The sequence below is a fragment of the Pseudopipra pipra genome, chromosome 2, assembly GCF_036250125.1.
Source record: "Pseudopipra pipra isolate bDixPip1 chromosome 2, bDixPip1.hap1, whole genome shotgun sequence".
In the NCBI taxonomy this organism is placed as follows: Eukaryota; Metazoa; Chordata; class Aves; order Passeriformes; family Pipridae; genus Pseudopipra; species Pseudopipra pipra.
In genome coordinates this window covers 95,035,494-95,052,027 of record NC_087550.1, presented here as the reverse complement: position 1 = coordinate 95,052,027, position 16,534 = coordinate 95,035,494, and positions in this window count along the sequence as shown.

Here is a 16,534-nt window from a genome sequence, read left to right as displayed (position 1 = left end):
GAAGTAATAGGAACTCAAACCATTTTAAAGCAGCAGTTCAAAATGAACTTTCCTCATTGACTTGACCTCTCATTATTATCAGCTTATATCTAAAGGTGGAAATGTTTTTGTATTTTGAAACCAAGACCTTTTACCCTTCCCTATTTTTTTTTTCTAAAAGCAAAGGCTGTGGGCATTTCATTATCCTGAAATCTGATGTTATAAGATATTGCTGTAATATTAGCAGTTTGTTCGTTCTGAGAAATCCCTTGAGACAGAGTTGTTTGTTTATATATGGGATTCAGGCCAGCTTGATTACAGTATTAAATAAAAGCAAGACAATAATCTTTAAGTCTTTTCTCCTTACAGCCTGTTTTGGTGAGTGAATACATTGAGGTATAGTTTTCTAATTTAAGTTCATGGAAGATTTATTTGCCTAACTACTGTTCCATTAATAGATGTCATGTGGAATTTTCAAATACATTGCACAGCTATGTTAGGGCATTTGCTTTAGTAAAAATCTATTCCCAGACATCACAGATTATAAAAATATTATAAATATGGTAATAATAGGCAGAAAAGCAGGCTGATGGAAAAGTAATGTGTTTTCACGGGAGCAAAAAAATTACGTCTAGGCAGGTGGTGGAAAGAGATATTGCACCAAGCTGAAAAGTCAAGTTTTTCCTTCTCTGTTTATTCATCTTTAAATCACAAATTGAAATGCCTCACTAATATTTTACCTTTACCAGTTCTGAGCCTAAAAAACTTGAAAGACTGTTTCAGCATCCAGCATCACACTTTCTCTTTTACCAAGTATTCCCTGGAGCACTGGATCAGACCCTGGATTACCCTCTTTGGTAATCAACACCCTTTTTGGTCTCCTTAGTGGCTACTCATTGCGTGTACACCTGCAGTGTTAACACTCATTTTAATGTTGCAAAACATTGAGAAAGAAACAGGTACTAGAGTGAACTCACGTCTCACGTGTCCTTTCCTCATATTGTGAATCCCAAATGGATTTGTAAGGAATGAGAATAACTGAGGCTTCTTTGTGCTATTGTTAAAGTGCTTAAATTAAGGTTGGAAAAAAAATTTTGAAAACCAGTAACTACACAGTAGTTCAGATGCACAACCTGAGTACCAAGATCTAATGTAATCTTTTTCAGAATTGTACATAATTTAATAGATTTATTCTCTTAGAGATGAATTCATTTTCCAGTGGGGAGATGACTCCTCTTATCATTACTCTTTAGAAATAATTTCTGCTTTTGGCTAATTGAATCTAAAGGTTTATATACAAAAACCTGAGCTACAAAACTCAGGATGGCTGTATAAGAAAGATGACTGCAACAAAAATAACAGCCACAAAAACAAACAAACAAACCCAAAACCATTTAATATTGCTGCAAAAAGAATGCCATCTACAAGTTACTGGCAAAACCACCCTGAGGCAAACATTGCCTCACGCAGCCTAGCAAAAGAACAGATCACAAGGCCTAAAGAAACCTTTTGCAAAGGTTGCTCTTACAGCTGGTCAAAATTTAAATACATATATATGTGTTTACATGTATACAAACATTTTAATGAGAAAGTCCAAACTAGGGGTGGCAGTGGAAAGAAAGAGCATGTCTGCTGACTTGCCACACAAGAATATTGCTCAGCCCGATGCCTAGAGCAATATTGTGGGTCTTTAAGTTGAAAGCTGATAAGTTAGCCTAAATAAGGGAAGTGATTTGTGCCTTCATCTCAGTGTGAGTGCTCTCTAAGGTGGTATGCTGTTTGCTAAATGAGAATTGTCAAAAGGTGATAGCTTTTATGTGGAATGGAAAATATTTTGAAATTTTGAAGATTTTGTGGGATAGCCAATATGCATTGCTGCTCTGTGTGGTTTTCCCATCTAATTAAACAGTGAATCACATAGCTCAGGTAATAATACATAGAGAAAGCTTTAATATTAATAACAAGTACAGCAACATTACCACTGTTTGTCAAGTTTAGCTTCCTGGGGATTTTGTTTGTTTATCCTGCTATGGAACTTGAATTCATCTCCATGTTATTACTTCAGCTATTTTCAGGGAATGATTCCATAACAATTTCCATTTTTGAGATTCCATTCTAGAATGGAAAAGAAAAAAAGGCTTTCAAAACTATTAAATATAGAAAGATGTTCTTTTTCACAGTATGGTGATATCCCAGCTAAGACTTAACCTAACTAGAGATTTTTTTTCCATAGAGTTGTGTTCTCTGTGTTAATACATGCAGCATATCAATTCTGCCCTAGGCTTGTTACAGTTCAACACTGTAACTTGGCACTAACAAGTAGTTAGAATATGCTCAGTGAGAATATCAAGGTAAAGGCATATAATTATCCCAAGGAGGAAAGAAAAAAAAAGATCAAGAGATAACAGTACAGCAGCTTGTATACATATAGTAAGCCAATTTTATGATATTTAGACAGTTACAGGGCAAAATCTTTGTTCAGGAGCAGAAAAAAACCACATATGTAGGCAGCTTCTACACCCTATGAACCATCGACGGAAACGAACTCCTTTCTGGCTGAAAGAGAGGGTAGTATCCTGCCCACTGCCTGGATTTGAAAAGACTTTGTGGTGGCCAAAAAAGGAAGAGGGCTCAGACCAGCACGCTCAATGGAAGCGGTATACCTAACTCCAAGTACAAACTAAACATTTCCGGCTGTAGGAAAACACAGCACTGTTAACTGTAGGAAGGTGTAAGGACCACAGCTCGGCACCTACCAAATTAGACACACCTATGTGTATAATGGCAGCTAAGCAGGAGTTTTTGAAGTCTCTGATTTGGACTTAATTAGATTGCAGCATCTGAGGACTGCTATAAGCTTTCCGGGCATTGTCTTGCAGGCAGTGGTGATTAGGCCCACATAAATGTCAGTGCTATTTAGATGGTTAGGAAAGTGGTTGACTGAACAAGAAAAGTATGGAGGGAATGACAAGACTTGAAGACACTAATCAGGCAGAAAGACAAAAAGAAGCAATGGAAATGAGAGAGGAAAAAGACATTGAAAGAAAAAGGGAATTTTCTTCCTTCCTTGCTTTCTTGCCAGTGCTGTACTTTATCAAATGCCAGTTTGACCAAGTTATTACTAAAATCTCTTGCTTTTATCCGAAATGAGGTTCAAAGCCTTTTTTCTGTTCTGAAGCCTAAGTATACACTCCCAGTGTTGACAGGAAAATTGGTCCTGGGCACTCCTGCAAGGATTTAAATGCTTTTACATCTCCCTGGTTATTAGAGATTCCAGTCTTTGTCTTAAAGTACTGTCTGAATTGTAGTGCAGAGAAGAGTCTTACTAATGTTTAAAGCTATATGTTGTGGTTTTGCAGGTTTAGGTGTGATTTAGAAATGCATATTGACTTTCAGTGATAACAATGCTTTTTTCATTGTAAAGTGCAAGACTGTTTGGTGCATGAAGGAAAACCAATTACTACTGCAGAAATGAGTATTAGTGATGAAGTTGGTAGGCACTGGAAGCTTCTCTTTCCTGGTGTAACACTTGCTCTTTTCCATCCAAGATGCACAACAAGTGTGCACAAGTAAGTTCTCTGAAATAATGGACTAAATTAACTGCAAGAACAGTCAGCAAATATTTTCTACTAGGATCTAAATGGATAAATTATAATACTACTTGTTTTTTACTTGTTTTCTGATGATAAGTGGACATAGTTGCAATCAACATGTTTTTATAGGTGACGTATATGTAGTGACATTATTAGCCCATTTCAAAATGTATTCAGTAAACTGAATTTTTTGAAAAAAAGAACTTAGAAATTATTTGTAGACCTAGTTGTTACATACTATGAATAAATGTATTATGGTGCCATATATCTGTTCATAATTTTCAAAGATAGAATGCCTACTCATTGTTCGTTAGATGGGTGTCTTTCAATGCATGGTATGTTCTGTTAGTCAAGCTTGCATTTCAAAGATGTTGTGAATGCTTTCTTTAAAGCTTTTAAAGTGCTCTTCTGCCCTAAACAATGAGTATGCAAAAATAGCAACTCCTTGTACATCTGATCTTCTCACTGTATTTACCTTAGATTGTTTGGAGCACAATATTAATAGTGAACATTAATATTAATTTTTTTTTTTTCTTTCTACTGTTTTAAGATTGTAGAGTCAGGTCAAACAGGGAGAATAAGGTTATTTCAATTCACTTGGATAGCCTCACCACACATACTATCAACAAAGTGGTTTGTCAGATTGAAACCAATGCTGCTTGTGCAAATCCATTCAGATCATGGGAGTGAGTGAAAGCATCAGCAAGAATACATTTTGCAGTCAGTGTGATCATAAGTCTTATATATTTCTATATGAATTGTTCAAGAAATACTCACCTAACATCAGAGACAAGTGAAACTGAAAATATCTTAAACCAGTTCTGACAAGGGAATTGTAAATCAATGTGCAAAACTCAGAAAAAGATGTGTTATTGTTCGTATACTGATTCTTACTACAAACAAATCTTCTTTTCTCTAAGGAAACTTTGAATAGTTATCTCAAAATTAAATTCTTTAATTACTTTTAAATAGGGTTTTGATACCTTTATAACTCTTCATTATCAGATGTGCAATTAAAAAATATTTTGTTTTACAGAATTCATTTGAGCTATAACCAATATATTTTGAACAGACTTGATTAATATTTTAAGAGTTAAACATTTTAGGCAAGTCACTAGAAGATTTAAGAAGAATGCAGATAGCATAGAATTTTTTCTACAGTTGTGCTTTTTTTAAAGTTACATCAATTAGTAGATCCAGATATGCAAGTGTCAGCATAATAGCAGGCCTTCAGCTTCATGTGAAACCAAGGGTTACGAAGGCTTTGTAGTTCTACCACATGACCTCATGACCTTTACAGTTTTGGCTGCATATGGTCAATACTCTGCAGCTTGGGGATTATTGGAAACAGCAAGCATAGGTATAAGTTTTCTCTTTCTGAAGTTTTCAATTGAGGAGTGCTCTAATTAGTGTTTTATCAAAAAATGTGGGCAGTGAACACTCTGCTTTCAGATCACAGAATCACAGTGTGTCGGAATATGCTGTGTTGAAAAGGACCCATTAGGATCATCAAGTCCAACCCTTAACCCTGCACAGGACTACCCTCAGGAGTGACACCATGTGCTTGAGAGTATCGTCTAGACGTTTCTTGAACTCTGTCAGTGCTGTGACCACTTCCCCGGTGAGCCTGTTCCAGTACCCAACCACCCTGTGGGTGAAGAACCTTTTCTAATATCCAACCTAAACCTCCCCTGACACAACTACAGGCCATTGCATTCGATTCTGTCCCTGGTCACCTCAGAAAACAGTCCTCTACCCCTCAAGAAGAAGTTGTAGACTGCAATGAGGTTTACCCTCAGTCTCCTCTTCTCCAGTCTGAACAATTAAAGCACCTGTTTGTGCTGGAATTGCAATGCACAATCTGAGCTTGTCTATCTAACTGTGCATACGAGGAAACCCATATACAGGGATACCTAGATTTTGAATCCCAAGTGAATATATATAGAAAGTTAGTCAAGATTGTGACATTTGTAGGTGCTTTTTAAATGTCACAGGCTTAGGTAAGTTCCACATTCAAAACTTAGACATCTAGCTTTATCTCCTCACAGGAACAAGGTGATGGACAGAAGTATTGACAGGCAAGTTCTTTCACACTAGTTCACATCCATTGACTTTTTTGTCCCCATGAGTTGGCTATCAGCTCCCCTCCTCTGTTGGAGACCCTCCAAAAACTGAGTTATGTGCTCCTGAAAAGGTGCAATCTTCTTCTCCTGAAAAACAGGAAATTGTGACTTGTCCAACTGGATTTGAGAGTATAAAGAAGTAGAATCTGAGAGACGTGCTGCTGAAGGGGAAATTCAGCATCCTGTTACTGACAGGTCATATTAAATATGTTTAATGATAATGTGCTACTGACAGCTCCCTGGACTGCAAACAGCTCTGAATCAGCAATTATGCTTCTCTTGTATGTGTAAAAAGCAACAGACACTTGACATCTTGTCAAGGTATTTTCTCCCTGTCTTGGAAGATAATCAGGAACACTGTAAAAATACTTCACATAGACCTTGAGGAAAAGTGGAAATAACAAGTGCCTGTCCTAGCTAAACAGTGAGCTTTAGCGGTATGAAGCCTTCAGAGGGAGGTTGTCTCAAGTCTTCCAGATGTCTGCCTCTGTTCCTTTCAAATATGTAAATCCGCTGAATTCAGTAAATTATTCTCCAGCTCCTAGATTAACACAGATGAGTAATCTACCTCAGTTCACGGGTGGTCCTCAATTCCCAAGCCACAGATGATGCATCCGATTCAAAAGGAAAGAGAACTTGAGGACAGTTTTATTCTGAAGTGAATATCTGGTTCAGAAGAGCTAGGTTTAGTTTTAGACTAGGTTTAGGTTTAGACTTCCTTTAGTAGAAAAATACATGCCTGAATACCATTTTCTAATAGATTTGCCCAGTGGAGCAACTGATGCCAAGCATGAAGCAAATATTCAGCAAGTGAGACCATTTTAGGAACAATCAGTATAGTACAGTAATCTCCAAACAAGAAAATCAAAGCAAAACAAAGCAAAGAAAAGAAGGAAATCTGCAATGCGTTACTATAATGATGTTTCTCTACCTTGTTACTCTTTTTCAGACATTCTCATCTTTGCTTTTCTATTCATGCCTTTCTCTGTCTCCAGGAACAAGACTCAAGGAAGCGTGTGGGGTTTAGAGTACTTAGGAGAATCCACTTTTTTAAAAAGGGAACTCCTTACACTGACTGGAGCAAAGCTGAGGCTCTACTATATTGTACCAAAACGGGTATCCTGACTTACACGTACTGTGTATACACAGTTATGTGCACAAAAACAGAATATGAGGAAGGTAGGGACTAGAGTCAGGAATTAGGCAAGGTGATCTTCAATGCAAGGAACATTTGATTTAAATAAAAATTAAATTGAATACCTAGTATGATTTCTAGTGGAGAAGACTTCATGAAGGAGGCAAATGTCCTTTAAGGGTGCATGCGCTCAAAATCAAAGAAAATAGAAAGTAATACTGTTTGTCATCACCTTAAGGGTCCTTCTTTGTAATACTGATGATCAATCTATGAGCAGATCATAAGTGTTTGTTATGCAACAGTAATGCTGAGACTGCTTGTGAACAGTTTTCTGTATTTATGCAATGCTTGATATTTGTTTTACTCATTGTGTTGATTAGTTATGACTGGTCAGACAAGTCATATGGTGTTGTTTCTGTTCTCAGATTAGAATGCACATCAGAGTGCACAAATTCTCATGTGTCAAGTAGTTTTGCTAATAATTACTCTGGCAGCTTCAAGGCCAAATGTATGGTAACAACCCATACTTTTTTAAAAAATGAATACAAAAGGAGAAAAAGCACAGCTGAAAGTAAAACGAACTGAGCAAACAGTCACATAAAACTGCATGCCATGCTTGCCTGTGGAGCTACATACATATGCATGTTCTTTTGTTTCTCGTTAAACATGTTCATGTACTAGGAACCCAGCTCATTAGTTTTGCTCTTGAAAAAGTATTTCAAATGAATCTTTTGTGTTTGATTTATTTTACACTGTTAGTTGATTTGATGTTTTGTTTTTTTTTTTTTAATGATCATAAATCTATACCATGTTTTAAGGCCTAAAACCTTATGACAGGATTCTGGACATTTCTCTCTGAAGTGTTGATAGCTTCTATTGCACAAGGAGAAACATTCACTCCAGAAAGGCTTGAACCATAGAAAATGATGGGCTTGTTTTCGAATCACATCTGAATATTGAAATCTTTACATGCTAGCCCTGATAAGGATTGCTGGCTTTCCAATAAACACTGTTTTTTTCTCAAATCCTTCACAATTTCAAACTCTATTTTGAAAAGTCAACATTTCCCTTATTACTTTAATGAAGATTAGCTTTGTCCCTGAGCCACAACATCTATAACAATAAAAAGATATTTTGTAGGATCTCACCAAAGATGAAAATACTTTCCTCAGAAGGACTAACGAAATATTTATTCACTGACAGACTGGGGCAATGAAGTTTTGGCTCTAATTTTAACTCAACAGATCTGACAGATGTTTTGACTTAGGGCAGCACTGTCTGAACTTTTATTGAAACTTATTGGTTGCATTCAATTGTCCAGATGGCTAAAGGTTTCGGGAAATCATTGCACCGTAGCTTTGCATGCAGGCTTCAAATAGCCTGCATGGAAGGAAATGCAGAGGCTAGGGGATGGATGACTGTAGCTAACATTGAACTGGTTAGCAAAAAAGAGAGAAAGAAAAGTGATCCATATACTGAACAATAAATCCTCCTCACATCAGCAGTGGAGAATAATGCAACATGATACACCACAGAGAGCATGTTGAAGGAAAGTAGGAGGATCCCCTTTCTCCTTTCTCCATCAATATTTCCCACAGGTTGGCACAGTAAAAGTGATCATTCTAAGCGATTATATTCAGGTTTTGGTGCTTCCAAGAGTGTAATACTTCTCTGAGCAAGGTGCAGGGAAGAAGAGGTAGACCAGACTCCAAGCGGGGAAGTGATCCAATGGCAAAGACAAGTTAAAACAAAAACACTTCACAAAACATATCAAAAGAGACCTGAGAGTTGGACTAGATAATATGGGTTGAACCATAAGATCTTTAAAGGTCCTTTACAACTCAAAGCATTCCATGATTCTATGATAAAAACTCAGAATTATTTCCTTTACACTACACAACTTATTTAAACTTAAAAACCAGGAACTAGAGAGAAAAAACATATTGTACTGTGACAAGTACAGCTCAGAAACAAGAAGGCATTTAAACATCTTTCTATAGTCACAATCTACTTGAAAGGAACAGATATTTTTAAGTATTTTATATACAATTACACCAAACTCTCTGGAAAATTCCGGGAATTAGTTTTTTCTATCCTAATAAATCCTTACTGAAAAGAGAAGAAAGTGAACATCTTTAGGCAAAAAATCCAATTAAGGGTTTCACATGTGTTTTTACCATTGAAGGAATTAAGAAGACTTTCATGATTTTTCTTTTATTTTTTCTCATTTTAAAACTTTGATACTTAGTGCTTAAAAGGCTACATTTGGGAAGGGTATTCTTATATTTGAACCATGAGCATGGAGCATATGACCATTGCAACCCCTTCTGGTAGGGCTTCTACCAGTTGCTGTTGGACATTTGACTGTCATGAGCTTTGTGTATTGAAAATGTTTGTATTTCTGATAGTGAACTCCAAAATATTTACCTGAATCATACACAATTCTTCTGCTGCACACATCATAAATTCATAGGATTCTAGCACCACAGAAATTCTGTGTAGAAGGGACTTATGAAGATTCTACTCCAAAGTCACAGTCAAAGTAGATTGCCACTGGATCAGATCAACCACTGCTTTGTTCAGTCAGGTTATGAAAGTCTCTGGTAATGGGTATTTCGCAAACAGTTTGGGTCACCTGTTTCAGTGCCATAATACCCTCTTTGTGAAAAAGTCTTTCCTAATGTCCAGCTGAACTCGCCTTGTGGCTGTTGCCTCTTCTGTATCTCCTGATACTACAGAATGGCTCATCTCTCATCTTTGTAGCTACCCCACAGTTATGCATAGTTAATTCCTTTAGATCATCTTTAGCTCATTTACACCATGTTAAAGAAGCCAATCTCCCCCATCCTCTCTACATCATGTCCTACTTACTAGCCTTTAGTTACACTCTGCTCAGTTTCACCTCACCTCAAATACGGAGGCCCAAAACGAAAGAAAATATTCCAGATATAACCTCAACAACAGTAGGCAGAGGACAAGATCTACAGAGCAATTCATGTTCCTTGACCATGCATCAGCTCAGCACACACTCATGATGATAGTGAGCTGACTCAGTTCAGGTTTCTTTTCAGTGTGATTGCTTCTTGATCACCTGGCTGCCAGACCATCATGCCACACAGAGCTGAGGCAACTACCACACGAAACTTGGTGCGTCTCCTTGTTGAATTTCATAAGGTTTATGCTGGTCCAGTTCTCCCATTTATGAGGGTCTGCTCTTTGTTATGGTAATCGTACCCTCTAATTTAAATTTGCTGAATGTACACTCCAAAATCATCCAAGTCTTTGATGGCTATGGTTAAACAATAAGTATCAACTTCTGGTGTACTGTCCTAGTTGCTGACCATGAGACAAACACCAAACCATTGATTATTATCCTCTGAACCTGACATATCTTCTGTTTACTACTCCCTTAACAGTCTGTATTATTTCCTGTATTCTTTAGAGCTGGGAAAAGAAATTACATGTGGGTGCTCTTCTGCCATGCCCATTCAACAATAGCTCCCTTTTAATGCAAGACAGGTAGAACTAGGCCCTTCTTTGATGAAGTTAATGGAAAATGTGTAAGGAAATGGCTGTACAATGGAAGCTATCATGTTATTGTGGCTAAACAAGTGACTGCATCTCTGTCAAGCTGTGATAAGTGAAACACATTAAATCAAACCACCAGTTAAACCACAAGTCCTTGATGGTGATTTTCTTACGCATAGTTTCACAGGTTTAAGCTAATGGATTTTACTTACCAAATGGATTCTGCTAGGGTGTGAACTTTGCCAGTTACCACAGCTCAGCTGTTGAGTAACAATTTAATAAGAAAAAGTAATTAAATAATTTCTGAACTTGTAAGCATATGACATATAAGGATAGATGTTGACCTCATTATTAAAAACATTATTCAGAAGATCAGATACAATAGTTTTTGTTGATGTCTTGGCATGCTGAATCAAGCTTGCAAGGGGCTTAAAGTAGAGAATGTTATCTTTGGAGGGTTTTAATAATAAACTGTTAGATCTGCCATTCTACAGATTTAAATTAGAGACAATCAGTGCATGGTAAAATTAGTATAATGACAGAACTAGCATAAAAGTATTTAAAAAATAAATAGTGTTGCTTTCACTTCTTTTATTTGCTATATACTTAGGGATATAGCTGCTGTGATATATGCCCTCTGCAAAAAAAAATAAAAATTGTCTATTCTCATGTTTGACCTATTTATCAGGTGATTATTATTTTTTTTTAAATCTTGGTATATGGCCTTTTTTAATTTTATTTTTGTATTATAAGTTATACATGTATTATATTTAAATATAGCATTACCTCATATACTTAATATGATGTAATGTTTGCTCTCCTTTTCATGAGACATATTTTTCATTCTGTTTCAATACTAGAGTATTCCAATAACATTTCTCTAATAATAACAATACTTAGCATTGTTGTTTCCCTTTTCTGAAATATGCTTAAGGATATTTTAAAGGAGACTGGCATAGTTTAACAATACATTTTTAATATGATCTAATATGAATAGTGAAAACATGTTCCAGCTTTGTGCAACCACTGATTATAAAAGCTCTCACGCAGGAGTACTATAATTACATCTTAGGAGTGCAACACTTTTTAGGTATTTTGATGATGCCACTGTACCATGAATGACATGATTGGCTTGCTTACTAGAGATGGAGACTTGGAGAAGGACTGTAACTCTGAGACATAATTACTGGAAAGACTTGGCTAAATAATTAAGCTGTAGTTATCAAAGCACACTTGCCTTGCTTTTAGGAATCTATCTAATCTAAGTAAACAGTCCGTAAAATCACACACTTCTCCTCCCACCCCTCACACCGGACACAAAGATGGAAAGGAAAGTAAGAAAGTATAATATGCATTCTGTGTTTTTGCTCCTGAACAAACTTTTGATCTTTTGCTGATATAATTCTTTCTTGGTAGTTTGAAGGGACTTTTTTTGGCACTTACATGAGTATCTTTTTTATTCCTTTCATTTCTTATAAATATACCACTCTCTTTTTAAATAAGTAGCTTTAAAATGTTTTTGAGCTAACTCCTTTCTTTGTATGACTGTTACTGATATTTTTATGCCTTAGAAGTTTTGCCAATAGAATTCACACAGTTCAAGTTAAACTGATTCTTACGCAAAGGGTAAGTTGGAATGAACATCATAAGGCAAATATTTTGAGTCTGTAACATTAATTTGGGAATCTCCTGAACAGACTTCTACACAGAACATGTAGAAATTGTTATTAAGCAGAATGATCTGAAGAGTTAAGTACATTAGCTATTTTGCAGCACTTTTTTAAAAATAAAAAAAAAACACTCAACACATTCATTTGTTATTACATTAGGAAAAAAGATCACTGTCTGCTAGTCTTATTGGTTGTACTGTGCCATCTGTGCTCATAAAAGTAATAATAAGAAATGAACTGCATATACCATCTGTAGTCAGATCTTTAACAACAATTAAGTAATAATAATCCCCAAGAAATCACTTGTTAACTGTGATAACTGATTAAATGTAATTATTTCATATAATAAACTCTAATCAATGTTTTACAATGCTGATAATGTCTTCCCCCCCCCTTTTTTTTCCCACAGTACATTCCCCAGCATGTTTGAGCAGCTGTGCAGGAAAATTACTGATTTTCCTGGGTTAATGACTGATTTTCTACCAATCAAAATCCAAGACATGGTCTGCCAGGTTTATAATCAGTTTTTGGTTTTTTCTTATGAACAAGGTAAAATGTAAATATAAAGTAACACTTGGCAAAATTAATTACTTCAGAGTAATTCCTTATAACTTTAAGGATGAACAAAGATTATTCAAGTAAAAAGTACATTGCAGTGCACTCCAGTATCAGTGGACTGTTCTGTAGCAAAGGTGTTTCCCAGCAGAACTGGTGATAAGAAATAACCCCAAGATGTAGAAGGTGGTCAGTTGATTTGTTTGCAACTCCAGTCGTAAGGCCCCAGTTCTGCTAAGCCTTAGATCCTAAATCAGATGAAGCAGTCCATCATTTGATTAAGGCCAGTATGTGTCCGAATTCCAGCTCAAAGTTCAGTATGAGTTTCAGGGCTCTAGTAACCTGAACTCATTTCTGCACAGATGAATAGGGTCTTGTGCTCTTATGGCATATTCATTTGCTCAAAGCCAAGATGAAGCAACGTTTGTGAGATGAGGAACTGTATCTGAACAGCAACGTGTAGAACGTATGTCCAAACAAAAATATCCTAAAAAGTGTTCAGACATGCCTCTCCAAGAACAAGACCCAGTATTATATTTATATAATATACTACGACAGTATAAGAGGGAAAAAAAGAATCTTGGTTGAGTTACTATGACAATACAAATCTCTTCTATATGACTAATGTAATTAAGTCTTATACAGAGCTTTTAAAAATCTCTTGGAATATTTAAATTTTAATTATTAGAGGTGCATTACAGAAAGAAATGTGGCACTCAAAATCCATCTTACAGTAGTCAGCAAACATTTATTACATAGAAGCAAACCTGATTTCCTGCAATGAGTCCAAACTGATAGCCCAAAAGGAAACCAATAATCCAGAAGCATGCAGTACTATAAAATAAGAGACTAAATTAGAGATCTGCAGGCAATTACAAAGCTAAAATCTCATTGGAATCACAGAGACTTTATGGGACAGCCCCCAAGACTGAAGTGCTGTAATCATGGGAATGTTTAGGTTGGAGGAACCACTTTGCAAATCCAGAGAGAGAAGAAGAGGAGAATTTGTAGAGGAACAGTGATCAGAAATTAATTATTTTTTTAAAAATATGTTTCTCTAGAACAAATATATTCATGAAGAGTTTTGTGGATTTTTTGTTTGGTGGTGGTTGTTGTTTTGGTTTTTTGTCCTTTTTTTTCTTTTTTTTTAATTTTAAAATGAAAATGAGTTAAAAATCAGCCCAATCGACATATCCCCCAACGATCAGTGTCGGGCCCAGTTCTGTTTAATATCTTTATCGATGATTTAGATGAGGAGATTGAGTCCATCATTATCAAATTCGCAGACGACACCAACTTGGGAGGGAGTGTCAACCTGCTGGAAGGCAGGAGGGCTCTGCAGAGGGACCTGGACAGGCTGGAGAGTTGGGCTGGTTCCAATGGGATGAGGTTCAACAAGGCCAGGTGCCGGGTCCTGCACTTTGGCCACAACAACCCACTGCATCACAACAGGCTGGGGACAGAGTGGCTAGAGAGCAGCCAGGCAGAAAGGGACCTGGGAGTTTGGATTGACAGGAGGCTGAACATGAGCCAGCAGTGTGCCCAGGTGGCCAAGAAGGCCAATGGCATCCTGGCCTGGATCAGGAACAGTGTGGCCAACAGGTCCAGGGAGGTGATTCTGCCCCTGTACTCAGCACTGGTGAGGCCACATCTGGAGTATTGTGTCCAGTTCTGGGCCCCTCAGTTCAGGAAGGATATTGAGGTGCTGGAACAGGTCCAGAGAAGAGCAACAAGGCTGGTGAAGGGACTCGAACACAAGTCCTATGAGGAGAGGCTGAGGGAGCTGGGGTTGTTTAGCCTTGAGAAGAGAAGACTCAGGGGAAACCTCACCACTCTCTACAACTACCTGAGAGGAGGTTGTAGCCAGGTGGGGGTTGGTCTCTTCTCCCAGGCAATCAGCAGTAAGACAAGAGGGCATGGCCTTAAGCTGCGCCAGGGGAGGTTTAGGTTAGATATTAGAAAGAAATTCTTTACAGAGAGGGTAATCAGGCATTGGAATGGGCTGCCCAGGGAAGTGGTGGATTCTCCGTCCCTGGAGGCTTTTAAGATGAGGCTGGATGTGGCACTTAGTGCCATGGTCTAGCAACTGTGGTGGTAGTGGATCAAGGGTTGGACTTGATGATCTCAGAGGTCCTTTCCAACCCGTCTGATTCTATGATCTCAAAATCAAAACTTTAAATTTCTTTTGCTGACTTCTGTTTTCAGGTTTTATTTTTTCTGTAAGACGAGTTTATAGTCTTGCACTATAACTGGCCTCCACTAGGTAGTGTAGGAGAAAGATATTACTTTTAATATCTTTTAATATTTGAATTTCTTGACCAGGATATTTGATGTTTTTACAACATAGAATTCATGTGTCTTAAACATTAAAAATTGATTTTGTCATTCAGGAATATTATTTGTTAAATATCTAAATGGACTGTATACATTACTTGCCTGAATTTCTAGTGCAATAGAAATCACATTTATTTTTTCTTTTCAGTAAGTAACCATTTGATCCTGAAAGGATCCCAAATTTCATTTATGTTTGTCTTTGCTTTTTTGGGTCCATTTCAAGTTGACTTTCAGCTTCAGAAATAAATACAGGTTTTGTTGGGAAAGCTTGTTCCATCTACATTTAAAAATGAGGAGACCTGGCATCCTTTAGACACACATCCCATCTGTTTTGCATTTTCCTGGTATGTCCCATGAGTTTTTTAAACTCATAGGACTTCCAGTATTACTCTGCATAGGTTAATATTTTCAAGCAACTACTTTCAGTATACAGATTTCTTGCAAATGCTAATACAATGATATCATTTCTAGTGCTTTTCAATTCAGTGTAAATATTTCCTGCACTGTGATTAATATTGTTTACATTCAGTATTATTTATTTCTCATATTTTCATGGATGTGCAAAATATAGGGGGAAAAAGGAAAGTACATATCCAATTTTGATGTAGGTTTTCACTTCTCATAAAATTATTTTTATTTTTGAATATACATAAAGATTATTGGTTTTGTGGTTTGAATTTAGACTCAGAAATCAACCGCATAATAGGTTTGTTATTGGAATTTACACTCAAGTCTGTCTCAGCATCATTAACCTAAGATAAACATAACAGTAAAAAAAGAAAACACTCAGAAACAATTATAACCCAAAAACAAAGAAAGGATTGTTGACCCACAATCAGTGTTCTTCTCTAGACAATACACAGAATATTGTATTGATATAAGATGAAGGTAGACACAGAAATACTTGAAGAAGCATGAAGGATTTTTGAGAAAGTTTTGTCAGTTCAGCTGAAAGTAAGATACCAGACCACAGCACAGTTTTTATACCAATACGTTTAAAATAGATTGCCTATTTTCTTCTTGTAGCTACAGTGAAATGCCATATATACTCTTCTACAAATGAAATGAAAGAATGAGTGCTTTCCGATATTGTAAAACACACAGTTTCTGCAATCTGGCATCAGAATGTATGAGCCCCTTTTCCAACAGCATGAGTCAGGATAATTAGTAGTATACTTGACAGGACTATGGGAGGATTAAAAAAATAATCTCACATTTCTGTGGAGCTTCACCAGTATTATAAATGACAATACAGACAACTTGTTCCCTTGTTGTAGACTTGTAGTTCCATCAGCAACTCTACAGTACTTAAAGTTTAATAGATAGAAAGGAACCAATTTACATCACTTTCAGAATAGACCTTTACCTGTCTCAGTGACTCTTGATCACCTTACACAGAGATTCAACAACTTAATTCTCTTGGCCTATAATTGCAACACGAGGTGTGCATTTTCCCAGGTAATCCACTGTTTAGCACAGTATTTGTTGCAAATTATTGTTTTACTTTGCAAGATGGGTAATTTCAGAAGGTTCCAAGGAAGAATAATTCATCTGGATATTATCTTCTGGTATGTTTTATATACTCCAGAGCATAGACTAGCCATTAAGGAGTTTTCA